The 25,639-nt window shown below is 42.9% G+C and overlaps 1 protein-coding gene across 2 annotated transcripts in view; it reads right to left on the reverse strand.

Annotated features, from left to right (window-relative positions):
- The window catches only part of ATF7 (activating transcription factor 7), a 178,703-nt gene extending 157,637 nt beyond the window's left edge, over nt 1-21,066 (reverse strand). For both annotated transcript variants that reach the window (XM_073613605.1, XM_073613604.1), the window contains exon 1: nt 20,921-21,066. The gene's annotated coding sequence lies outside the window, so the exon portion shown is untranslated. The remainder of the gene's footprint in view (nt 1-20,920) is intronic.
- Nucleotides 21,067-25,639: the final 4,573 nt, after the last annotated feature.

A 25,639-nucleotide genomic window follows, 5' to 3' on the forward strand; every position in this document is an offset into this window, starting at 1 on the left:
GCACCCGGCTGTAAAGCCGCAAGCTGTCACATCCAGGTGCCCACAGTAGTGATGCCGACGCTGCGGAGAGGCGGGGGAGAGGAGCGAGGCTTAGAGCTGCCACATTGCTGGATCGTAGGAGAGGTGAGTATGTTTTTATTAAAAGTCAGAGGCTACACTTTTTGTTGCTGCTGACTTTTAATAAACACAAAAACGACTGGAACTCCGCTTTAAGTATATGATACATATGTAGTATTTTCAACCAGGATGAAACACAATCCATTCTGTAGCCTAGCAATCCAAACAATTCAGATGACAGAAAAGATACCTGGCTGCCTGCCAGATTTGATCCTGTAAGTAGATTCTCTCCAAAGAATGTACTTTGCTTGTACAGTACTGTGTTAAAGCTAATCAATAAAAGGAAGAAAACAAGTTGTAAAGTAGATCTAAACTCTTGGCATAGACCCAACTCAATATGATTCTCCAAAATATTATGGGAGCAAACCAAAACTGGCCATACATGACTCGAGCTTCAGACAATTCCTTCTGAATCAACTGAAATTTGAGGCAAGTGTTGCTCTGTTGGCACTAAGCGGCTTGACAAAAGTTGACTTAGAAATCAAAGGAGGAGGCTGCAAACTTGTCTGACGAACAGTGACTGCATACTATCAGATGCAGTCACTGTTTGGGTATTCTGATAGTTGCAGATGGTAAAGCTTTCTCAGTACAACAGCCAGTGGCAAAGCTTCGTCCATCCACATTTGCAATGGTTTGTAAGGATAGGGGAATCAACGGCTTTCTTTCTCTTCTCTTTTTTCTCTATGAGCATGTGGCTACCCCAAGGCTGGTGAGTGGGTGGAGCCAATAGAGCTAACCCTGGCTAAATCTTTGGATTATTCAGCAAGAGTCGGACAAAAGATGAGCCATATAGCTTTAGGGTCCACGCACACTAAGGGTACTTTCACACTGGGGCGGGCACCGGTGGTAAAGCGGCGATATTTTTTCCGCCGCTTTAGCGGTTAAAACCGTCCGCAAAGCGTCGCTGCCCCATTGTTTTCAATGGGAAGGGACGCTTTAGGAGCGGTGAATACACTGCTCCTATAGCGATGCAAAGATGCAGGACTTTTTTTGATCCTCCTGCAAGCGCACTGCTCCAGTGTGAAAGCCCTCGGACACAGGAGAAGCGCTTTACAGGCGCTATTTTTAGCAATGTAGCGCCTGTAAAGAGCCTCAGTGTGAAAGTAGCCTCAGGAGCAGAAAAAATGCTCATAGTAGCACAAGAGTTTAGGAGAGTTTATGGGCACTTACTTTTACAAGCATTTTTCTCCCCCAAAACATTCCCCACTGCTAATTTTTCAATGTACACTTGAAAACGCATGTGCTCCTAAATGCTGTGTTTAGGAGCATTAAGTACAGGTGCACCCATGGGAATTTTGGTGCCAAAATCAAAAATTCAGGGTGCACCTGGCCAAAACCAAAAATGACAGTTTTTTTTAATATATATTATATATTTGTATAGAATTGTATTTATAATTAATATCATGTATTTAAATTAATATGAATTTATTGGCGTCCATTATCAGCACCTTTAGTGCGAGAATGGCTCAAGAAAAATGCATCCCTGCAAATTTTATGTATGTCTTCACACTGGTTCTTTGTGCTTCCGTTGGAGTGTTAGAAAAAAAAACTTGTTTGCTGCATTTTTGGTCAGTAAAAAAACAAAACAAAACAACAAAAAAAAAAAAACGCACAAAAAAAATAAAAATAAAAAATAAATAAAAACCTCCCACCTCCCTGTTGAAATGCAGTGAAAACACAGCAAGAAGCCATCATTAACGATAAACAATAAAGATAAGTATGCTGCATCTTCATCTCCACCAATAATGGATATACAGTGGGGACGGAAAGTATTTAGACCCCCTTAAATTTTTCACTCTTTGTTATAGTGCAGCCATTCATTTCTTTTTCCTCATTAATGTACACACAGCACCCCATATTGACAGAAAAACACAGAATTGTTGACATTTTTGCAGATTTATTAAAAAAGAAAAACTGAAATATCACATGGTCCTAAGACCCTTTGCTCAGTATTTAGTAGAAGCACCCTTTTGATCTAATACAGCCATGAGTCTTTTTGAGAAAGATGCAACAAGTTTTTCACACCTGGATTTGGGGATCCTCTGCCATTCCTCCTTGCAGATCCTCTCCAGTTCTGTCAGGTTGGATGGTAAACGTTGGTGGACAGCCATTTTTAGGTCTCTCCAGAGATGCTCAATTGGGTTTAAGTCAGGGCTCTGGCTGGGCCATTCAAGAACAGTCACAGAGTTGTTGTGAAGCTACTCCTTCGTTATTTTAGCTGTGTGCTTAGGGTCATTGTCTGGTTGGATGGTAAATCTTCGGCCCAGTCTGAGGTCCGGAGCACTCTGGAGAAGGTTTTCGTCCAGGATATCCCTGTACTTGGCCGCATTCATCTTTCCCTCTATTGCAACCAGTCATCCTGTCCCTGCAGCTGAAAAACACCCCCACAGCATGATGCTGCCACCACCATGCTTCACTGTTGGGAATGTATTGGACAGGTGATGAGCAGTGCCTGGTTTTCTCCACACATACCACTTAGAATTAAGGCCAAAAAGTTCTATCTTGGTCTCAGACCAGAGAATCTTATTTCTCACCATCTTGGAGTCCTTTAGGTGTTTTTTTTTTTTAGCAAACTCCATACGGGCTTTCACTGAGGAGAGGCTTCCATCGGGCCACTCTGCCATAAAGCCCTGACTGGTGGAGGGCTGCAGTGATGGTTGACTTTCTACAACTTTCTCCCATCTCCCGACTGCATCTCTGGAGCTCAGCCACAGTGGTCTTTGGGTTCTTCTTTACCTCTCTCACCAAGGCTCTTCTCCCCCGATAGCTCAGTTTGTCCGGATGGCCAGCTCTAGGAAGGGTTCTGGTCGTCCCAAACGTCTTCCATTTAAGGATTATGGAGGCCACTGTGCTCTTAAGAACCTTAAGTGCAGCAGAAATGTTTTTGTAACCTTGGCGAGATCTGTGCCTTATCACAATTCTGTCTGAGCTCTTTAGGCAGTTCCTTTGACCTCATAATTCTCATTTGCTCTGACATGCACTATGAGCTGTAAGGTCTTATAGAGACAGGTGTGTGGCTTTCCTAATCAAGTCCAATCAGTATAATCAAACACAGCTGGACTCAAATGAAGGTGTGGAACCGTCTCAAGGATGATCAGAAGAAATGGACAGCACCTGAGTTAAATATATGGGTGTCACGGCAAAGGGTATGAATACTTAGGACCATGCAATATTTCAGTTTTTCTTTTTTTAATAAATCTGCAAAAATGTCAACAATTCTGTGTTTTTCTGTCAATATGGGGTGCTGTGTGTTCTGGTTGTATGGTAGTTACCTGAATCACACACCAGATTCATATCTTTGTGACCATTTGTGAAAAATCTTGATAGAGCTCCCTATAACACCTGACAAGGTACCCATTCACAAGCCAAACAATGTTGTCATGTGCTTACTGTTAACATAAAATACATTATGACATGTAAAAATGTAGCATCAAGTTTGTAATTCTCAAAAAAAAAAAAAAAAAAAAAAAAAAGGCCCTGACACAACGGTACTGTTTTTTATAGATTAAAGTGGATGTAAATCCTCAGATGATACACAGGGAAGAAACAAATCTCTCTACATAAGTTTTACATATAGATCTGCTCTCTTCATTTTGCTATATTCTTTAGAATCCTTATATCGTGTTAGAATTTTTACTTCCTCATACAGCAGTAGGAGTGTATTCTTGGCACACACCCCCACTTCACATAGGCAGAGGAAGGAAGATACTTTCAGAGCTGTGCTGTGACAAAACCAGCTCTCTGCTAATTTATAGCACTTACTAAAACACAAATTTCAGGCTGGTTTTATCACTGGTCTCAGATAACTTGTCAAAAGTTATGCTGATAACAGAGGAACAAAACAGCAGACTTAGGGCTTTGGAGAGAGATAAGTAAACACTACAGATATATGTGCCTAGGTCAAATTTCATGAATTGGGTTTACTTCCACTTTAAGGGCCCCAAGTTGTAAGGCTTTTTTTTAATTTTATATAAAACAAAGCGCATCGCAGCTCCAAGCAGGGCTCTGACAATTTATTATCTAATCATATGATACTGCTTGGGAACGTGGTCCTTCATCTTTATATTATTGTTCAATGTTGCGAATTTGTGGAGAGAAACACCTCCTGAATTTGTCTATATCTACATAGTATGTTCGGGTCTGTATCAGCCTACCTTTTCTTGTTTTTTCTAAAAAAAAAAAAAAAAAAAAAAAAAAAAAAAAAATAGAACCCAAGTGAAAGAAAAAAAGGCCTCGACAATGGTGCAGACTCTAACCACGAGTGGCCATCAGAGAACTATGAGCCAGAAGAGGATTCACTGGAAACCACCAAAACCTAAAAAAAAGTTTTGGGTATGAAGACCCTTGCAAGAATGCATCTTTCAGAGTTCCAGTGAAAGCAGTGTATAGCAGCCATTCATTCCTGTAACCATTGAATAGTTGCACGGGCTTATCTCAGCTGAATCCCAAAGAAGAATGATAATGCAAGTTGAAACTAAATCTGACTGACGTACATTCTCTTAGGTGGCGGAAACAAAGAATATGGGTTGCTAGATTAACGAGAAATTCTAGAGTACCAGTAAACTATAATTTAGACACATGACTCAAAATATGATTTCTGCAAATCATAACAAAAACATGAATAGAGGCAGAAAAGATCACTATAGAAATATAGAAGGTGTAAAAAAAAAAAGACCAAAATGTAATTCAGGTTTTCCATGTGATGACAGCTTTCTGAAGTCAGCTGTCTGGTCCATCCATTTCTACACCCTAAACATTTATCCTTTCCAAATTTAGCATTTCAAAGGTTAATGTAAAGTTATATTTAACTAAGTGATCCGCTAAAAATTACCAGCTGAAAATAGGGTTTTCAGCATTGTGCCAAAAAAAAAAAAAAAATGCAGACAATGGCTGCCAAAAACACCTGCGAATTTACCAAGCTTATGGTGTGGTTTTCATAGGTCGCGTAACTGAAAAAAATGCATCAGAAAAACGCAACATGGGTGCATTTTTTGATGTGTTCTTGCTGCGTTTTCAACGCGTTTTAACGGCGAGGTGCTTTTTTTTTTTTTTAACTCACCAAATATGCACCAAAAATGCAGCAAGCAGGGTTTTTAACATCGCTTCAAAAGGTGCCGATAATGGCCAGCAATAAAAATTCATATTCATTTAAATTCAAGATATTAATTAAAAAGTCGAATAGAATACAGTTATTTATATATTAAAAAAAAAGTCAATTTCGGCTTTGGCAAAGTGCATCCTGAGTTTCAGCACCAGAATTTTTCATTTCAGTGCAGCACCAATTTAAATGTATTCTTCAACGTTCTCACATGAGCGAATAATAGCAATAAAGCTCGGTTCACACTGCTGCAAAGTTGTGTGACTTGCTGGAGACTTTTATGATTTAACATTGTAGTCTATGGCACTTAAGTGACAAAAGTAGTGCAGGAACTTTTTTTGTCTGTAACTTGAGTCATATTGATTATGACGGCTCCCATTGAAATGAATGTGTTTTGACTTGTCATACGACTTTGTGTTGCAAGTCGCATGATATAAGTCACAATAGTGTGAACAGGGGCTAAGGCTCAAACTGTTTTGGAACTTTTTAGAATACCTCAAGTGTTCTAGATCACAACTGATCATAAAGGGTAATAATTCTATCCTCAATTTCTTTTTGTTCCTCTCAAGTCTCCAGATATAAAAGTGGTTTACTGTCCATATTCAAGATCCACTGAATATTATACATGGGTAAAAATTTTTTCTAACATTCCAGATTATCTTAACGTAGAAGAAAAACTTGCAAATCGTGCTTTTTTTTTTTTTTTAAATCATGTTCCAGTATTGACAAAGAGCTTTTTTTTATTACTCTCTGACATTATCAGTCCTGTACAAGTTTTGCAAAGGATGCTGCAAAGTTGGTTCCTACTGATGTAAGCACACCGCCAGAACTACATCTCCAAAGAGCCATTTTAATGCATGGTTTATGGGCAGGCTTCTCTGGGGGTCAAGGCAGCAGTATTGTTTAGCTGGAAAGGAAATGGATGTATGTATAGGAGGGAGTGAGAGAGAGAGAGAGAGGTGGGGATAGGTAGAATTCTGCAGTTAGCAGTCAGGGCTGACAATGCTGGTTGTGACTTTAGAAAAGGCAGCATTTTTAAAATGGGCCCCTTACAGGTTTGTGCCATAATGTGCTAGCATGTATGACAGTGCATGCGCCAGTGACACCTGGAGCCAATGTGAATGTCTACTAAATGGAACAAGTTTAGTACCTACAGGTTAGACTTATTATAAGCTTACCTGTAGGTCACAGTTAAAAATTAGAGTTTAATATCACTTTAAAGTGGAACTAAGCTCTCTCAATCAACGCAACTCCTGCAGACAGACTTGGGGTGCCACTTCATGCGCTGGCAATCCACACTAATACACATCCAGGGCTGTAGTACTATAGAGTAGTATGAAGACGCCGCACTCCTATCAGCCAAATGTAAGATAAACAACTTCTCTCTAGGCCAGGCCACGCCCCCCACTGATGCGTTTTACATGAAGGAGACTGACAATCCAACATAAGCTTATTTAAACAAAAAGAACTATAGTTTGTTCTATTTAATACAATGTTGATGTTATTAAAATGAAATGATCTCCTTTAACCTTTTCCCAAGGAGCTTGGCCTCGTCTTCTTCCGCGGGGCACATGTGCCGCTGTGTTTGTGAAGACAGCACGCTTCCAACGCAGAGACCGAGCTCTCAACAAGAGCTCGGGGTCTCCTAACGATCGAGAACTGAGAGGACCGATTGCCAATCACCTGATTGCTACGATTGCCTCTGATTGGCTATCACAGTGATCAATCCCTATACAGCCCACCCCCACATTTTATCTCTTCTTGAATGCCCTGTCAGAATACAGAAGCTTAAGTGGGAGAGATCCCTGCATCCACATCATTGGTGTTAATGCAGCGATCTGTGAATTTTTTTTTTTTTTTTTTGCTCAACCCGCTGAAAACAAAAAAAAAAAAAAAACTCGACCTGAATACCCTGCTTAAAATGTTGAATTTTCAGTTCAAAGACCACGGTCACAAGAAAAATTGACCGACAGCAATGAAACTTGACAGAAGATCTAACCCATAAAAGCTGTTCCTAAGCAATTCCTGATCAGATTTTGGCTGTTTCCTGCTAAATTGTCCACAGTTCGATCCATGGATGGCCCTGCTGGCACCATCCAGCCAGATCAACTTCAATCTGAAGATCAGTCAGGTATTCTGAGAGCTGCCTGAAGGGGAGATTCATCCATCCATGGATGGAGCAATCTGTTAGATTTCCTTCGTTCAGCCTGCTATGAATGCATGGGCAGAGTCATACATTCTTAACCTAAAACGCTTAACCACTTGCCATCTGGGCCAATTCTGGCACTCCTCTCCTATATGTAAAAAAAAAAAAAAATCACAATTTTTTTGCTAGAAAATGTACTCAGAACTAAGGCTGCAACTAATGATTATTTTCATAATCGATTAGTTGGCCGATTATTGTTTCGATTAATCGGATAATAACCTCAAAAAAAGTGTGGTGTATAATTTAATATGTAAAGTTTAAAAAAAAGGCAATTTATTCTTCAAAATCTATATGCAGTGGTAAATATAAATAATCAACTATATGATTAGGGAGCAAAATCTCTAATCCACTCTGAGAATAACAGACAGAAGAGATATACTGTATATACTATTAGAGGAGATATACTGTATATACTATTGGAGGTTGAATCTGGTAAATATCATCAAACTCAGAGATCACATTTTTTTATTTAGACCCCATTCACACTGGGGCGCTTGTAATGTGCCCAGCCTCCTTGAAATGTGCCCTGCTCCCACGTAAAAGTTTACTTTAAATGTAATAGTAATGCCTTCTATTACATCCAGTCTATCAGCCTCCACCTTCTCTGGGTTCAGATGCTGATCTTCCCTGCACAGTCTTTAAAGTCATTTTTTTTTTTTTTAAACAAACATGGTATACTTACCTGCTCTGTGTAATGGTTTTGCACAGAGCAGCCCCGATTCTTCTCTTCTGGGGTCCCCCACCGATGCCTCTGGCTCCTCCTGCCTTTAGAGTGGCCCAATAGCAAGCTGCAAATTATAGTATAGCGTGCCCCTATAGCAAGGTAAAAAAAACTTCTGCTTTTAGACCCACTCACTTCCTGCCCAGGACTACATGTTCCATGAGACATTGCTCCTCACACATTCACAAGTTCTCAGGCACTTCCTGACATGTATGGATGGTGTACGGCGCTGTATGTGTGCTGCACTGTATTAGAGGTTGAATCTGGTAAATATCATCAGACTCAGATCAAATTTTTTTATTTAAAGAAAAAAAAAAAAATTTAGACTGTTTTGCAGATTTTCAAACAGAACTGTAATATTACATGCTTTTCTGCAGCTTCTCCATTGAAGTATATTGAACCAAAAAAGCACCCTTTCCAAATACACAGCAGCTGAAAAAAGCATAGATGTGAACGTTAAACGAACTGTATTACATTTCTGCAAAAAGCACCAGAGAACACATAGGTGGGAACCAGGCCTAAGACATTTAGTAACATAATGAAGTTAAAAAAAAAAAAAAAAAAAAAATTAAAAATTAGCCCTTCGTTTTTTTTTACTGTGCAACATTGAAAGTATTATTTACACTAGAGATTTTTTGCTTTTTTTGTACTATATAGGGCTAATTTGAGCTTTTTTTAACCCCCATTATGTTACTGGCCGATTAATCGATTATGAAAATAGTAATCGATTAATTTCATAATCGATTAGTTGTCGATTAATCGTTTCGGCCCTACTACAAACTGTATGATTGAATCGGTTCTGATATCGCTGTTTTACTAACCTGACAGCTTATTATTCTAAATAGTAAACCTTCATTTTGTTTGCAAATATTAAAGATTCTATCGCCAAGAATAAGTCCTTACATTTAAAGAGCACCTGTCATTTCAGCTCCATATCAGCAGCTCCCGTTAGCGGGCATCCACTCACCTGCTGCCACCACGTCCCTCACCTTGTTGTGTCACTGCCGCATCACCAGCCGTCCCATTAACCACCTTCGGACTGGCTCACGCCGATATACCTCGGCACTTTGAAGAGGGATATCGTTATGACAGCAGCTAGCTACCACAACCCCGGTATCCTCTTCAGTAAGTGGTTCCGTTTCGGATAAAAGTGGTCTCTGCGTCACTTTTATCGTCGGAGGGAGAGGGCCCTTTCCACCGCTCTCCGGTGCCCTCCGACGCTTACCGAAGCCGTCGATAGCGACAGAGGCGATTGGGTCCTCTTCCTGGTTTGGTATGGAGACGAGTGAGGGGGAAGATGATCCCCACCCATCTCCATACCATTACAGGGTGGAAGCGGCGTCAAAACGTCACTTCTGCCCATAGCTCTTAAAGCAACTTTTTTTTTTTCTAAATGACTTTTTTTTTTGCATTTTAGTGTAAATATGAGATCTGAGGTCTTTTTGACCCCAGATCTCATATTTAATAGGTCCTGACATGCTTTTTTTTTTCTATTACAAGGGATATTTACTTTCCTTGTAATAGGAATAAAAGTGACACCATTTTCTTTTAAAAAGAACAGTATAAAAAATAAAAAAGGTAAAATAAATAAGGAAAACAACAGTAAAAAAAATTCTCAACGTGCCCGTCCTGCCGAGCTCGCGTGCAGAAGCGAACGCATATGTGAGCAGCGCCCACATATGAAAACGGTGTTCAAACCACACATGTGAGGCATCGCCACAATCAAAACATGTAACCTGCAGAATTTTTTTTAAACGTCGCCTATGGAGATTTCTAAGGGTAAAAGCTATTCCACGAGCGGGCGCAATGTTGACGTGTGATATGTTGCATATCAATTTACTCGGCGTAACATTATCTTTCACAATATAAAAAAAAAAATTGGGCTAACTTTAATGTTGTCTTATTTTTTAATTTAAAAAAAAGTGTATTTGTTTCAAAAAAAGTTTGCTTGTAAGACCGCTGCGCATATACAGTGTGACAGAAAGTATTGCAACGCCCGTCACTTTATTCTCTAGGGTGTTAGAAAAAAAAAAATGTATATTTGGGGGTTCTAAGTAATTTTCTAGCAAAAAAAAAACTGTTTTTAACTTGTAAACGACAAATCTCAGAAAAAGGCTCGGTCCTTAAGTGGTTAAAATATAAAATTTGAATTTTACTTTCATTAGATGAGTGGGAATAAAAGTTGAGTGCTGAAAATTCTTGGCAGTATGTAAAAGTTCTAAAAACCCTGGAGACTGCTAGCCGGGATAGGAAGCGGAGTGTAGTTGGTATCACTCCGCATGGCACAGTAACCAGCACAAAAGGAGACATCGGCTTATGCGGCTCTAGCTCCCTACTACAGCTCCAACTTTACAAGTAATCCCTCTGCATTGCACTCCGTTTAATACTCCGGAATGGCGGGTCAGCAAGCCCAGACCAAGATCTACCAATCGCCGGTCCATGATCTACTGGTAGATCGCAATCTACAGGTTGCTGACCATTGGTTTAGGAGGAATAAAAAATAAATAAATTAAAAAAAAAATAAAATGGTGCATTCAGGAGCTTATGAGCAGATTTTACACACATACGCACACAAACACATGTACGTGCACCTACATGCATTTTAATGCCCAGAATAAATTAATATTCTGGCCAGTAGAATGCACTTATGCGAACAACCTTGTGGACATACGCGACAGAGGCATTTTCCTGCCAAGTTTTGGCGGAAAAAATCCAGTATATTTGGGGCATAAATTCATACTCCTGTATGTGGCCCTAAATACACAAATTGCTGCATCCTGGCTACAAACACAACTCAATTCACTCACAATGATTATTCACAGTGCAAAGTCTTTAGCATCCTGACTTTGTAATGGGGGCGGTCGTAGATCTGAACCTTACTAAAGACACTATTCTACGTGTATTTCATAAATTCTCTTCATGTTTGCACCAGTTTCTGCCTAGAATCACATTTCAGTATTCTACAAACATGACAATGGGAAAGAAGTTTGAAATCTTTGCAAATTTATTAAAGATAAAAAAAATAAAAATCACGTGTACATAAGTATTCAGAGCCTTTACCATGACACTCAAACTTGAGCTCAGGTGCCTCCTGTTTCCACTAATCATCCTTGAGATGTTTCTACAACTTGATTGGAGTCCACCTGTGGTAAATTCAGATGATTGGACATGATTTGGAAAGGAACACACCTGTCTATATAAGGTCCCACAGTTAAAGTGGTTGTATAGCCTTTTTGTACATTATTACCTACAGGTAATCCTATAATAAAGCTTACCTGTAGGTAAAATGAATCTCTCTTAAACCTGTACAGTCTAGGAGATATTTACTTTGCTTGCAGTCCCCGACGTCAGCGGCGCATGCGCTGTGAAGGTCCGGCGGACCTTGCTGGAAAGAAGACTTCCGTGCGCATGCGCGGGAGTGACTTCATCGCGGCTCCGGCCACTCACAGCACCGGAGCTGCAAAAACGGAACACATGCCGAGAGGAAAATGTCAGGTCCCTCGGCGATGACCAGGAACAGATGCCGGTGCGTCATTCTAAGGTAAGTATTTCATAATGAGCTAGTATGCAGCGCATACTAGCTCATTATGTCTTTGCCTTACAGGTTTTTTTTTTTTTGAGCGGGTATACAACCACTTTAACAGTGCATGTCAGAGCACAAACCAAGCCATGAAGTCAAAGGAATTGTCTGTAGACCTCCGAGACAGGACTGTATCGAGGCACAGATCTGGGGAAGGGTACAGAAAAACGTCTGCAGTATTGAAGGTCCCAATGAGCACAAGGGCCACTATTACCTGTAGATGGAAGAAGTTTGGAACCACCAGGACCCTTCCAAGAGTGGGCCACCCAGCCAAACTGGGGGAGAAGGGCCTTAGTCAGGGAGGTGACCAAGAACCTGATTGTCACTCTGACAGAGCTCCACCATTTCTCTGTGGAGAGAGGTGAACCTTCCAGAAGAACCACCATCTGTGCAGCACTCCACCAATCAGGCCTGTATTGTAGAGTGGCCATATGGAAGCCACTCCTCAGTAAAAGGCACATGATAGCCTGCCGTTTGCCAAAAGGCACTGGAGGGACCTGAAGGATTCTCAGACCGTGAGAAACAAAACTCTAGTCTGATGAAACAAAGATTGAACCCTTTGGCCTGAATGGCAAGCATCATGTCTTGAGAAAACCAGGCACTGCTCACCACGTGATCAATACCACCCTTACAGCGAAGGATGGTTGTGGCAGCATCATGCTGTGGGGATGTTTTTCAGCGGCAGGAACAGGGAGACTAGTCAGGATCGAGGGAAAGATGAATGCAGCAATGTACAGAGACATCCTTGATGAAAATCTGCTTCAGAGCACTCTGAACCACAGACTAGGGTGAAGGTTCATCTTCCAACAGGACAATGACCCTAAGCACACAGCCAAGATAACAAAGGTGGCTATGGGACAACTCTGAATGTCATTGAGTGGCCCAGCCAGAGCCCAGACTTGAACCCGATTGAACATCTCTGGAGAGATCTGAAAATGGCTGTACACCGATGCTCCCCATCCAACCTGATTGAGCTTTAAGAGGTCCTGCAAAGAAGAATGTGAAAAACTGCCCAATAATAACTGTGCCAAGCTTGTAGCATCATACTCAAAAGAGTCTTGAGGCTGTAATTGGTACCAAAAGTGCTTCAACAAAGTATTGAGCAAAGGCTGTGAATACTTATGTATATGTGATATTTTTCATTTTTTATTTTTAATAAATTTGTAAAGATTTCAAACAAATTTCTTTCTCGTCATTATAAAAAGGTATTAGAGAATCAAATAGGCACTGCACTAATACAAAATCAATAATAAAAGTGCTGCTACTAAAAATAAAATATGTAAAATGGGTGAAAACAAATGTAGTATCAATCTACACATTCACAATAACGTAATAAAATAATGCATAGAGACATAAAATGTAACATTATGAAGGTATTCTTTGTAGAATTTTGAAGAAAATAATGAATTTAAGGCTGCAACATCAAAATGTGGAAAAAGTCAAGCGCTGTGAATACTTTCCGGACGCACTGTATATAAACAAACTAAAGTGTACTTGTACTGACAGTCAGGCTACTTTCACACTGGGGCGGGCATCGGCGGTAAAGCTGAGCTATTTTTAGCGCCGCTTTACCATCGTGTTACCAGCACTATTCGGCCACTAGCAGGGCAGTTTCAACCCCCGCAAGCGGCCAAAAAAAGGGTTAAAACCCATCACAAAGCGGCGTTGCAGTGGCGCTTTGCCGGCACTGCCCACTGATTTTAATGCGCAGGGGCTCTTTAGGAGCAGTGTATACATCGCTCCTACAGCGCTACAAAGATGCTGCTTCCAGGACTTTTTTTTTACTGTCCTGCAAGCACACCGCTCCAGTGTGAAAGCACTCGGGCTTTCACACTGGAGAGACAGGAGAGGCGCTTTACAGGCGCTATTTTTAGCGCTATATTGCCTGTAAAATGCCTCATTGTGAAAGTATTCTAACACATAGGCTACCTTTGTTGGCCTCCTCTCATACATGGTAGTTTGGATCAAACTTTGGCTATATCTGTATTTTCTTTGACTGCTGGACATTTAGCCCATTTTGCAGGAGCCCAACACCATACCAGGACCTGTCGTGTCCATAGTAACCCACCCTATTAAATTTATTCCCAGCCATGTAAACAAAGGGGCAAGAATAGCATGACATCACCAACCAAATATAATCATGGCCATATTTGGTTAGAGACATCACCTGGGGGATCCCATCCTTTGTTCATTTTTAGCAGCAGGGCCCCAGATGTCATTTGATGCAACAGGATTGGATATGTCTGTCGGTTGGTGTGATATTTTTTTTTTTTCTTTGGGCGAGCGCCATTCATCGCAATTGAATCTGCATCAATAGACATGATTGAAGATGATGATGTATGTATCGTGGGACTTCCCCCCCCCCCCATTAAGGATTTTAGGCTACTTATATCGCTAAAAATAGTGCCTCTCCTGTCACTCCAGTGTGAAAGCATCTTTGAGGCGCTTTAGGAGCGGTGTTTACACAATGGGGGGGAATCTGGGTATATACTTGAAATGAAAGGCAAGACAAAGCTAATCAGAATTCTTAAAAATGTTAGGTAGATGATGGCACAGCTCCTGTAATTTACAGCTGTTATGAGCGCCCTTAGGTCAGGAGCCAAAGCTGCTGAAACATTTGACCAGATCAGATTAAAAATGTATCTTTTTTATACAGGGTAGGCAGGCAGAAGTAGGAGGAAGGTGGCAGCATTTTAAGAGTAATTGTAATTAGCCTTTATTGTCACATTAAATGTTAAAAGGAGGCTTCCAGAAAGCTCTGGTGAATTGAACTCCGCATGCTGATCTCCAAGTGTAAAATAAACAAAGTATTTTTCATTTTTCTTAATTTCACTTTCTGCCATTTTCAGTAATTGGCGACGTAGCCAGGGTCTCAGTTGTCTCCTGGAAAGGCTGCATAGATCTCATTCCTAAACCGCAAGACCCCAGGCAAATTACTTTCCTGGCTAAGGCAGGGGAGAATAAATAGCGAACTTACCATATTCCTCACCTCCTTGTGATACTGTTCCTCTGAAGCTGCTTCACTTCACTGACCAGCTCTCTGATGTCACTGTGTACAATGCAGGACCAGCAGTCCTGCATTGTTGCCCAGGACAACCAGGATCCACACACATTCTGGGAGTGACATACAATGGAGGAGAGCGCATGCTAAATAAGTAATAAGGTAATTGTACCCATTTCGGTTGCCTTCAGCCAAATGAGCATTTAACCAGTGGATTTACTAGGAGGACCCCACTGCACTGGAAGTTTGGGGGGGGGGCAAACTTATTGTCTGGCTTTTTTTTTCTTCTTTTTTTTCTTTTTTAAGCCAAGGGATGTGCTCCCCTCCTCTCTATAGGTATAAATGGGCATGCTCAGGCAATTCAAACATACATGTTTAGGAACACCACTAACTGAAATGGTTAAAATTGGCACACACAGCATTACATTAGCATTGGCCTAATCTACAACTAAGGGTTATTGCACATGGGTAGCTGAGCACATGTAACATCAATTTAAGCATCTCTTCCCCCATTCAGGAAGCCCAGATGCTGCACACATCGTACCATAGATCTGAATGTCTGAGAGGCTTTACTCCATTATGAACATAGCATACAGGTGAATACTATACGCCTGTATGCCATACTCCTGTTTATGATGGCACAGTAAAGTTGCTCTCATGTCTATAAGAGACTGTACACAGTACCTGGGCTTCCGAAAGCGGGGGGGGGGGGGGAAGACGCCAGAATGAACATTGTACAGGCTCACCTGTCTGTGCACAAAAGCCCGAAAACTTGTTTAAAAGTAGTAGAGAAGGCTGAAATAATCAGGGTCTAAAATGCTGCCTTCCCCCACTTATACAAATGCTTCAAACCTTTTATACTCTTCTTCAGAGCGGTCACGAGATCGCACAGATCTGGCCCCTCTGTAGCTGTGCAAGACGACATTCCATCCCAACAGCAGCAGAAGCAAAGTTTTAAACCCCGGTCACTTTAGCCTTTACTACTTCAAATCTAATAGGATGTCCATTATTGGGTTGCTGGCATACCTGGTTACACTGCCAGTTAAAAGCTCACCATGTAAAGTTACCCAGAGACAAAGATGTCTATCAACACACCAATCATTTCCACCGTTCTCCCCTTTCCATTGACATGAACAGGAATTTCTCTGTTTGGAATGATAAACATATTTCAGGAATTAGATTCCCTCCACAACCTAACTGGAGAACACAGGAATTCCTCACGCTGAAGCATCCTTTAAAAAAAGATGATGAATGACAGGAGGATTAGCAGCCCAGAGCACAAAGTATTCCTAAATAGAATATCCATGCTATAGTTATGTATTTCATACAAACAGCAAGCAATTTGTGCCAGCAACAAAAAGAACAAAGTGATCACTAGAATAGGCAAAATGGGACACAAAGTTAATCACTTTAATCCCAAAATATTACAAATAATGCACATTACAAGGACCCAAATCCTAAAAACATAGACTGAGGGCACCATTACAAAGTTTAATCGCTAAAAAGAGTTCTAAGTGTAAGAGAGACAAGCAGGAAGATGCATCTCAAAGGATGGAGAAGGGGATGGCAGCACTTTGTGAGATTAGAGGTGTTGGAAACACCACTGATTGTTGATGTAAATATACTTGACAGCACTAGGTGGGAGTAAACACAGCAGTCATCTAGTGCAGAAAAATACAATAGGCCAGCACCATTGTAAAGTCTGCTTTTAAAAAGCAAAAACAAACGTACTATACTTACCTGCTCTGTGTAATGGTTTTGCACAGAGCTGCCCAGATCCTCTTCTTGGGTCCCACGCCAGCGCTCCTGGCTTGTCCCCCCTCTGCCGGGTGCCCCCACAGCAAGCAGCTTGCAATGGGGCACCCAAACAGGAGCGCTCCCGATCAGCGGCTTTGTCTGTCCATTCCAGCCGTGAAGCCCCCCCCCCCCCCCCCCCGTCTCCTGATTGGCTTTTCAATCACAGCCAGTGAGCCAATCAGGAGTGCAAGTCCCGGGAGAGGCAAAGCTGTCGTGGACATTGCTGAATTGAGAAGGGCTCAGGTAAGTATTAGGGGGACTGCTGCACACAGAAAAGTTTTTTTACCTTCATGTATAGAAGAATGCATGAAGGTAAGAAGAAAACAAAACCTTGTGCCTTTACAACCACTTTAAACTGGTCATACATTATACAATTTTCTTATTTAATTTCCTTTAGACTTACCTTCAACTATGTAGTGCCTGATTGAATACAAATTGAAAGCGTTGTTTTGATCTCATATTATATGTTTTTTGGTAAATCTAAAAGAAAAATTGGACAAGAAAATTGTACAAAGTATGGCCATTCCTACTGATGGCACACAAAAAGCAGACTAGGGCTAAGGTCCCCTCAGAAACTCACAAATGTAACCAGGTACTCCTACATTCTATCAAACGTGAGAACAGTCACACCAGATACTAGGAAGAAACATCCAACACCTGGGAGCCACTAAACCTACATTCACACGTCACTTCATGTGTGGATAGTTTGCCGTTTTCAGAGGCAGTTAAACGTCACCTCTGGATGCTGCAACCTTCTGAACTATGGCCACATACAAACTGATTACCTGCAGCCAGAACTCAGCAGAAACATCGACCCTGGATGCACATTGGCCATGTCCAGGGTCAGTAGTCACACATAGCCGATTGGAGTACAAGTCTGACAGCTGCCACTGACACCTGCAGCTGTTCTCACAGTGTGTTAACAACTGGCCACATATCAACTCCTGTAGGAATGTAGCCCAAGATGCTAGCCATTGATTATGCAGCATTACAAGCTAAAAGGATTGTGATAAGCAAACAATGCAGAACAAGACAGAGTGGTGCACATCAGACAGAGGCATGAGACATGATAGATCAGACATTCTGATTAGGCAGCACACCACAGACTGTCACAGCAAACAGTAAAGACGGCCATACATACATGGATCACAATTGCTGCTGAACCAACCGAGATTCAATCCATCAATCAACTTGGGTACAGCCAGCCAGTCCTGTTTTTTTTATATGCGATTATTGCCAGCAGCTATAGCCACAGGCAGTAGTCATTGTGTTTTCTCAGCTGGGGAGACTCCCCGTGCTCCCCCCCCCCCCCCCCAGCAGAACACAATAGCGCTGCAAGAGGCATTCCCCCCATCTACACTGACTGTTCTGGATGGCAGAGCAGTCACACCAGGTCAGAGCAAGCAGCACTGGATGGAACCGCACAGTCACACACCAGGACAGAGCAGTCAGTACTGGATGGAAGGACAGTCACACACCAGGTCAGATAAGGCAGGACTGGATGGAAGAACAGTCACACACCAGGACAAAGCAGTCAGTACTGGATGGAAGAACAGTCAGCAGGCAGTACTGGATGGAAGAACAGTCACATCAGGACATAGCAGACAGTACTGGGTGGAAGAACAGTCACACACCAGGTCAGATCAGGCAGGACTGGGTGGAAGAAAAGTCACACACAGGACAGAGCAGGCAGGACTGGATGGAAGAACAGTCACACCAGGACAAAGCAGTCAGTACTGGATGGAAGAACAGTCGGCAGGCAGTACTGGATGGAAGAACAATCACATCAGGACATAGCAGACAGTACTGGGTGGAAGAACAGTCACACACCAGGTCAGATAAGGCAGGACTGGGTGGAAGAAAAGTCACACACAGGACAGAGCAGGCAGGACTGGATGGAAGAACAGTCACACACCAGGATAAAGCAGTCAGTACTGGATGGAAGAACAGTCGGCAGGCAGTACTGGATGGAAGAACAGTCACATCAGGACATAGCAGACAGTACTGGGTGGAAGAACAGTCACACACCAGGTCAGATAAGGCAGGACTGGGTGGAAGGACAGTCACACTTAAGGACAGATCAGGCAGTACTGGGTGGAAGGACAGTCACACATCAGGACAGAGCAGGCAGGACTGGATGGAAGGACAGTCAAACATCAGGACAGGGTGGAAGAACAGTCACACATCAGGACAGAGCAGGCAGTACTGGGTGGAAGAACAGACACACATCAGGACAGGGTGGAAGAACAGTCACACATCAGGACAGGGTGGAAGAACAGTCACACATCAGGACAGGGTGGAAGAAAAGTCACACACAGGACAGAGCAGGCAGGACTGGATGGAAGAACAGTCACACACCAGGACAAAGCAGTCAGTACTGGATGGAAGAACAGTCGGCAGGCAGTACTGGATGGAAGAACAGTCACATCAGGACATAGCAGACAGTACTGGGTGGAAGAACAGTCACACACCAGGTCAGATAAGGCAGGACTGGGTGGAAGAACAGTCACACTTAAGGACAGATCAGGCAGTACTGGGTGGAAGGACAGTCACACATCAGGACAGAGCAGGCAGGACTGGATGGAAGGACAGTCAAACATCAGGACAGGGTGGAAGAACAGTCACACATCAGGACAGAGCAGGCAGGACTGGATGGAAGGACAGTCAAACATCAGGACAGGGTGGAAGAACAGTCACACATCAGGACAGAGCAGGCAGTACTGGGTGGAAGAACAGTCACACACCAGGTCAGATAAGGCAGGACTGGGTGGAAGGACAGTCACACTTAAGGATAGATCAGGCAGGACTGGATGGAAGGACAGTCAAACATCAGGACAGAGCAGACAGGACTGGATGGAAGAACAGTCACCGTACAGGACAGAGCAGGCAGTACTGGGTGGAAGGACAGTCAAACATCAAGACTGGGTGGAAGGACAGTCACACACCAGGTCAGATAAGGCAGGACTGGGTGGAAGAACAGTCACACTTAAGGACAGATCAGGCAGTACTGGGTGGAAGGACAGTCACACATCAGGACAGAGCAGGCAGGACTGGATGGAAGGACAGTCAAACATCAGGACAGGGTGGAAGAACAGTCACACATCAGGACAGAGCAGGCAGGACTGGATGGAAGGACAGTCAAACATCAGGACAGGGTGGAAGAACAGTCACACATCAGGACAGAGCAGGCAGTACTGGGTGGAAGAACAGTCACACATCAGGACAGAGCAGGCAGGACTGGATGGAAGAACAGTCACACACCAGGACAAAGCAGTCAGTACTGGATGGAAGAACAGTCGGCAGGCAGTACTGGATGGAAGAACAGTCACATCAGGACATAGCAGACAGTACTGGGTGGAAGAACAGTCACACACCAGGTCAGATAAGGCAGGACTGGGTGGAAGGACAGTCACACTTAAGGATAGATCAGGCAGGACTGGATGGAAGGACAGTCAAACATCAGGACAGAGCAGACAGGACTGGATGGAAGAACAGTCACCGTACAGGACAGAGCAGGCAGTACTGGGTGGAAGGACAGTCAAACATCAAGACTGGGTGGAAGGACAGTCACACACCAGGTCAGATAAGGCAGGACTGGGTGGAAGGACAGTCACACACAGGACAGAGCAGGCAGGACTGGGTGGAAGGACAGTCACACACCAGGTCAGATAAGGCAGGACTGGGTGGAAGGACAGTCACACACCAGGTCAGATAAGGCAGGACTGGGTGGAAGAACAGTCACACTTAAGGATAGATCAGGCAGGACTGGGTGGAAGAACAGTCACACTTAAGGATAGATCAGGCAGGACTGGGTGGAAGAACAGTCACACATCAGGACAGAGCAGGCAGGACTGGATGGAAGAACAGTCACCGTACAGGACAGAGCAGGCAGTACGGTGACAGTGGGCAGGCAGTAGAGTGCGCTGAGCCAATAAGCAGGGAGTGCTGGCAGCAGAGAATGGCACCTAGGGTGGAGCAGGCTCAGCGCCCAGACAGCTGTAGACATTGAGCCACCATGCATGTCTATGGGGGGGAAGTGGAGCGGCCCGGGCAGGCAGGCAGGCAGGCAGGCCGGTCAGACAGACAGACAGACAGACCAGGGTGTGATCAGACAGAGTTGGCTGCAAGTATAGACAGCGAGTCTGTACAATCCTACAAGCTGTCCCAGGCCTGTTCTTAAGCCCGCCTCCTAGCAAGTTGTTATTGGTTCAGCCCCACGTCACTTTTCAGTCTAGCACCTACTATTGGTTCTCCCCTTCTTGCCTCTGGAAAAGGGGCGGGCCCCAAGTTTGGGCCCTTCCAATCTCTAGGGTATTTGCGGGAGAATGCTGCTTATACAGCTAGTGACAGATAGCGTATGTGTTACACATGAACCATCCCCCGGTAACCGGGTGTCTTACCGATTCGGGTCTCTGCTTCCACCGAGTCGCCGAGCCTTTCTCCTCAGCCAGCGACCGACAGCAGCGCGCGGGCGCCCCGACAGACAACTCTCGCGAGAACACCATGGGCGGGGCACACGCCAGCCTCGTGACGTGCACGGCCGCCAGCTGACTGTCAGCGGATTCGGGCGGAGCTAACAAATGACAATTCTGGAGGCGGGGATAGCCGATACATGTTTAGGGAATAGGGCGGTCCTAAGTGATATGGCTGACATTTGAGGGCGTGGCGTTCCTCCATCATTAGGTTGCATTAAAAAAAAAAAAAAATGGGTGTGAATAGGTGCAGAGCGGGCCCTGCTGGTCAAACTGCGGAAGTGCAGCTATTCTGTGCATTATGAAACAATGATTTTTCTTTGCGGCAGCATTGCATAGGGGAGATCAGCTCCGTACAGGCTGCAGCCATACATTTCACTGCTACAAAGATGTATTTTATGGAAATATAAAACATCCTTTTATTATCACAATTATGGATTTAAAAAACTTTTTTTTTATATCTTATATATTAACCACTTAAGGACAAAGCCTATTCCTGACATTTGTTACTTACAAGTTAAAAATCAGTATTTTTTTGCTAGAAAATTACTGTGAACCCCAAACATTTTATCTATATTTTTAGCAAAGGCTCTGGAGAATAAAATGGCAGTAAGTCATTGAAATATTTTATGTCAGGCAGTATTTGAGCAGCACTCTTTCAAACACAATTCATTTGGGGAAAAAAAAAATACACCATGTGTGTCCCAATTTCCTCTCACTTTCTGTCCCATACCCAAACAGGAAAGTGAGAGGAAATCGCTGCAAATTAAGGACAACCCTTGGGGGCCCCAGAACTAGTGTCCACATTGGAAGATTTTCCATGACGTTTCTGGGGGACAACCCACATTTGGAGGTTTTCTTTTACTTTCAATGATGATCAGGACAAATAGAGAGGGTGAATCTCCTTAACTGGGGCGCAGGCAGAAATCAAAACCTAATTAGCGGTCTAATTCCTCTCCACTCTATTCTATTTTTGACATTTGTTGCTTAAAATCAGAATTTTACTTTAAACCTATATATATATATATATATATATATCTATATATCTATAAAAATCTCTCTATCTCTATATTTTTTAGCAAAGACTCTGAAGAATAAAATGGCGGTCGTTGCAATATTTTATGTCACACGGTATTTGCCCAGTGGTCTTTCAAACACAATTTTTTGGAAAAAATACACTTCACTGAATTAAAAAAAAAAAAAAAACCACAAAAAAAAACTAAACAGCAAAGTTAGCCCTTTTTTTTTTTGTATATCGTGAAAGATGATGTTACGGCGAGTAAATAGATACCTAACATGATATGTTTTAAAATTGCACACACTCATGGAATGGTGACAAACTACGGTACTTAACCACTTGCTTCCCCGCCCATAGTCAAATGACATCCGCAGGAGGGATCTCCCATCCTGGGCGGGCGTCATATGACGTGCTGGCCGTCTAGGGAGCGCGCACCCGCCACGTCACTCGGGAGATGATGTCCGCCAGGCACCCACGATTGCCGGTGTAAACACACAGATCCACGTCCTGTCAGGGGAGAGGAGACCGATCGTGTGTTCCCAGTACAGAGGAACACCGATTAGTCTCCTCCCCCTACAGTTAGAATCACTACCTAGGTAACACATTTAACCCCTTGATCGCCCCCTAGTGTTAACCCCTTCCCTGCCAGTGACATTTATACAGTAATCAGTGCATTTTTATAGCACTGATCGCTGTATAAATGTGAATGGTCCCAAAATAGTGTCAAGTGTTCGACATGTCCGCCGCAATGTCACAGTCGCAATAAAAATCGCAGATCGCGCCATTACTAGTAAATAAATAAAAATGCCACAAATCTATCCCCTATTTTGTATATGCTATAACTTTTGCACAAACCAATCAATATATGCTTATTGCAATTTTTTTTTTACCAAAAATATGTAGAAGAATACATATCAGCTTAAACTGGGGATTTTAAAAATTTTTTAAATTGGGATATTTATTATAGCAAAAAGTAAAAAAATATTGTTTTTTTTCAAACTTGTCACTCTTTTGTTTATAGCTCAAGAAATAAAAACCGCAGAGGTGATCAAATACCACCAAAAGAAAGCTTTATTTGTGGGAAAAATTTCATTTGGGTACAGTGTTGCATGACTGTGCAATTGTCATTCAAAGTGCAACAGCGCTGAAAACTGAAAATTGGCCTGGGCAGGAAGGGGGTGAAAATGCCCTATATTATAGTGGTTAAAAATCTCCATAGGCGGCACTTTGAAAATTTTTAACGATTACCAGTTTAGAGTTACAGAGGAGGTCTTCGCCTAGAATTATTGCTCTCACTCTAACAATCGCGGCAAAACCTCACGTGTGATTTGAAAACTGTTTACATTTGCAGGCATGACTTTTCTATGCATTTTCTCTGGTTCGCGAACACACAGAAACGTGTATTTATTTTTTGCACTGTCCTTTAAAAAAAAAAAGAAAAGAAAAAACTGATCACTTTTATTGCTGTCACAAGGATTGTAAAAATCACCCGTGGCAGTGACAGGTACTCTTTATGGAGGATCGGGGGTTTTTAAGACCCCAAACCCTCCACTGCACTTCAAAGTATGCAAAACGGCAAAATCAGCATTTTTGAATAATGTGGATTTTTTTTAAATCAACGTCGTTTGCAGCCGATTTAACCTGGAAGTGATGTCATGATGTTGCTTTCGAGTTACTACATCGAAGACCCGATTCCAGCTTTTTTCGGTACTCTGGCTAGCTGGCAGACGTGCCAGCTGGTCGCTTGGGTTTCCTGGTGGAACGGGAGACCCAGGCGGACGTCCCCTCCTGCTCCTTGTGATAACAGCCGAGAGGCTGCTGAGCCGCATTGGTTGTTATGACCAGAAAGCTGAAAACCAGTAGCAGGGTGAAGCTCGCAGCTGCAGGCATCACCCCGGTACAACCACTTCCTCAAAATGACGTGCAGTTACGTCGTTTCGTGGGAAGTGGTTAAGGGAGGGTTATAACCCCTGTCAATTTTTTTGCCATCTGTGTCCCATTGGGAAGATATCCCTTCATTTCCTGTCCCATAGCAAAAGAAGAAAATCCCTGGTTGTCACCCACACCCATGTCCCCATTGGAAGGTTTCCCATCTATTCCTGATCTGGAGATGACCCAAAATGTGGTATTTTTTTTCACTTTAATTCTTAGTTATAATGGTAAACAGGACAAATGGAGAGGGTGAATCTCCGGGGGCACAGACAGCAATAAAAGCCTAATAGGTGTTTTAACCCCTCCCCCTCTGTTTAAAGTATAACTAAAGGAATTTTTTTTCTTTTAAAGTTCAAAGTATATCTAAAGCCAAACTTTTTTGATTTTGTGTAAGGCCCCTGTCGGACCGTTCAGGTCTGCCTGTCAGTTTTTTCGGTGGACCTGAACAGGCGCTCCATGTTAGTCTATGGAGCAACGGATGTCAGCGGTGACATGTCCACTGACATCCGACCCGGTCCGATCCGCTAAAATCAGACGGATGGCCCTACGTTCACATTTGTCCCTGGCGGATCGGGTGAGATCTAATGAAAACGGACATGCTGTCCGTTTTCGTCCGATCTCTCCATAGCAACCAGCAGCGCTTGACAAGCCTCTCCCCGCTCAGTGAGCAGAGAGGGACCTGTCATCCGGAGATCTCCCGCTGAGCTGGCGGATTCCATGGCAGCGGATCCGCCTCGTGGGAATGAAGCCTAAACGAACTGCCAGTTTTTTTTTTTTTCAACATCCTTTTGCCACTTTTTCCACAGTGAGCGAAGCCCCCATTGGAAGATTCCCTGTCTATTCCTGCTTTAATGATTTGGGATCTCCCCTTACTTTTGTAAAAAGTGAAGGCACACTATGAGTTAAGTCCAAGAAGGTGCATGACATCTCCTGAACTTATCTGTATTGTTTATATTTGACAAGTTTATGGTTCTGTCAGAGATACACTGGGGCTGTGAGAGAGGAGAAAGCCACACAGAGCAGCTATGCCCACCCAGCCCCTCTGCTGCCCATTCACAGAAGCCTTGGTCTTCTGTGAATATTTTCACAGAAGACTAAGGCTTCTGTGAACAGATAGGAGGAGTGGGGTGGGCATAGCAGCTACAGTAACACTCCTGTACAAGATGCTGTGTTCAGAAGGATCAGCATCAGGCTCCTGGGACTTCAGCAATAGCTGCCTTGTAGGAGCACTCTAAAGCTGTCAGATATAAATAATAAAGCTAAGCCCAGGGTGTGTCATGCACCTCGCTGGACTTAAAGAGCTAGAATATTCTAACCCAGATTATAAAGGACCCATACAATTATGAAAATGTTCTATGAAACAGTTCATGCACATGGGCATTTCTATTTATCTTCTTTGTCTAGCATACATTTCCAGTGCTTGCATGCACCCAGGGAGCCTGGGCTTCCTTTTATCTGTGTTTTGTAAGACCCATAACATGTGCATATGAGGGTTTTCTCACACACCAAAGTTTGCATTTGGGAAATACATCTCTCGCACACATGCATTGCTACAAGGAAACATTGAAGAACAGGTTAGAAGCATTACCTGTGGCTGCCCAGGCATGGGAAAGTGCCACAGAATGTACACTAGACATAGAAAATACCTAAAAAGTCAATGTGCATGAACCTTTCTTTTTTTGCAGATTTTTTCTTAA

Source organism: Aquarana catesbeiana, linkage group LG02 (assembly GCF_042186555.1).
Source record: "Aquarana catesbeiana isolate 2022-GZ linkage group LG02, ASM4218655v1, whole genome shotgun sequence".
Taxonomy (NCBI): domain Eukaryota; kingdom Metazoa; phylum Chordata; class Amphibia; order Anura; family Ranidae; genus Aquarana; species Aquarana catesbeiana.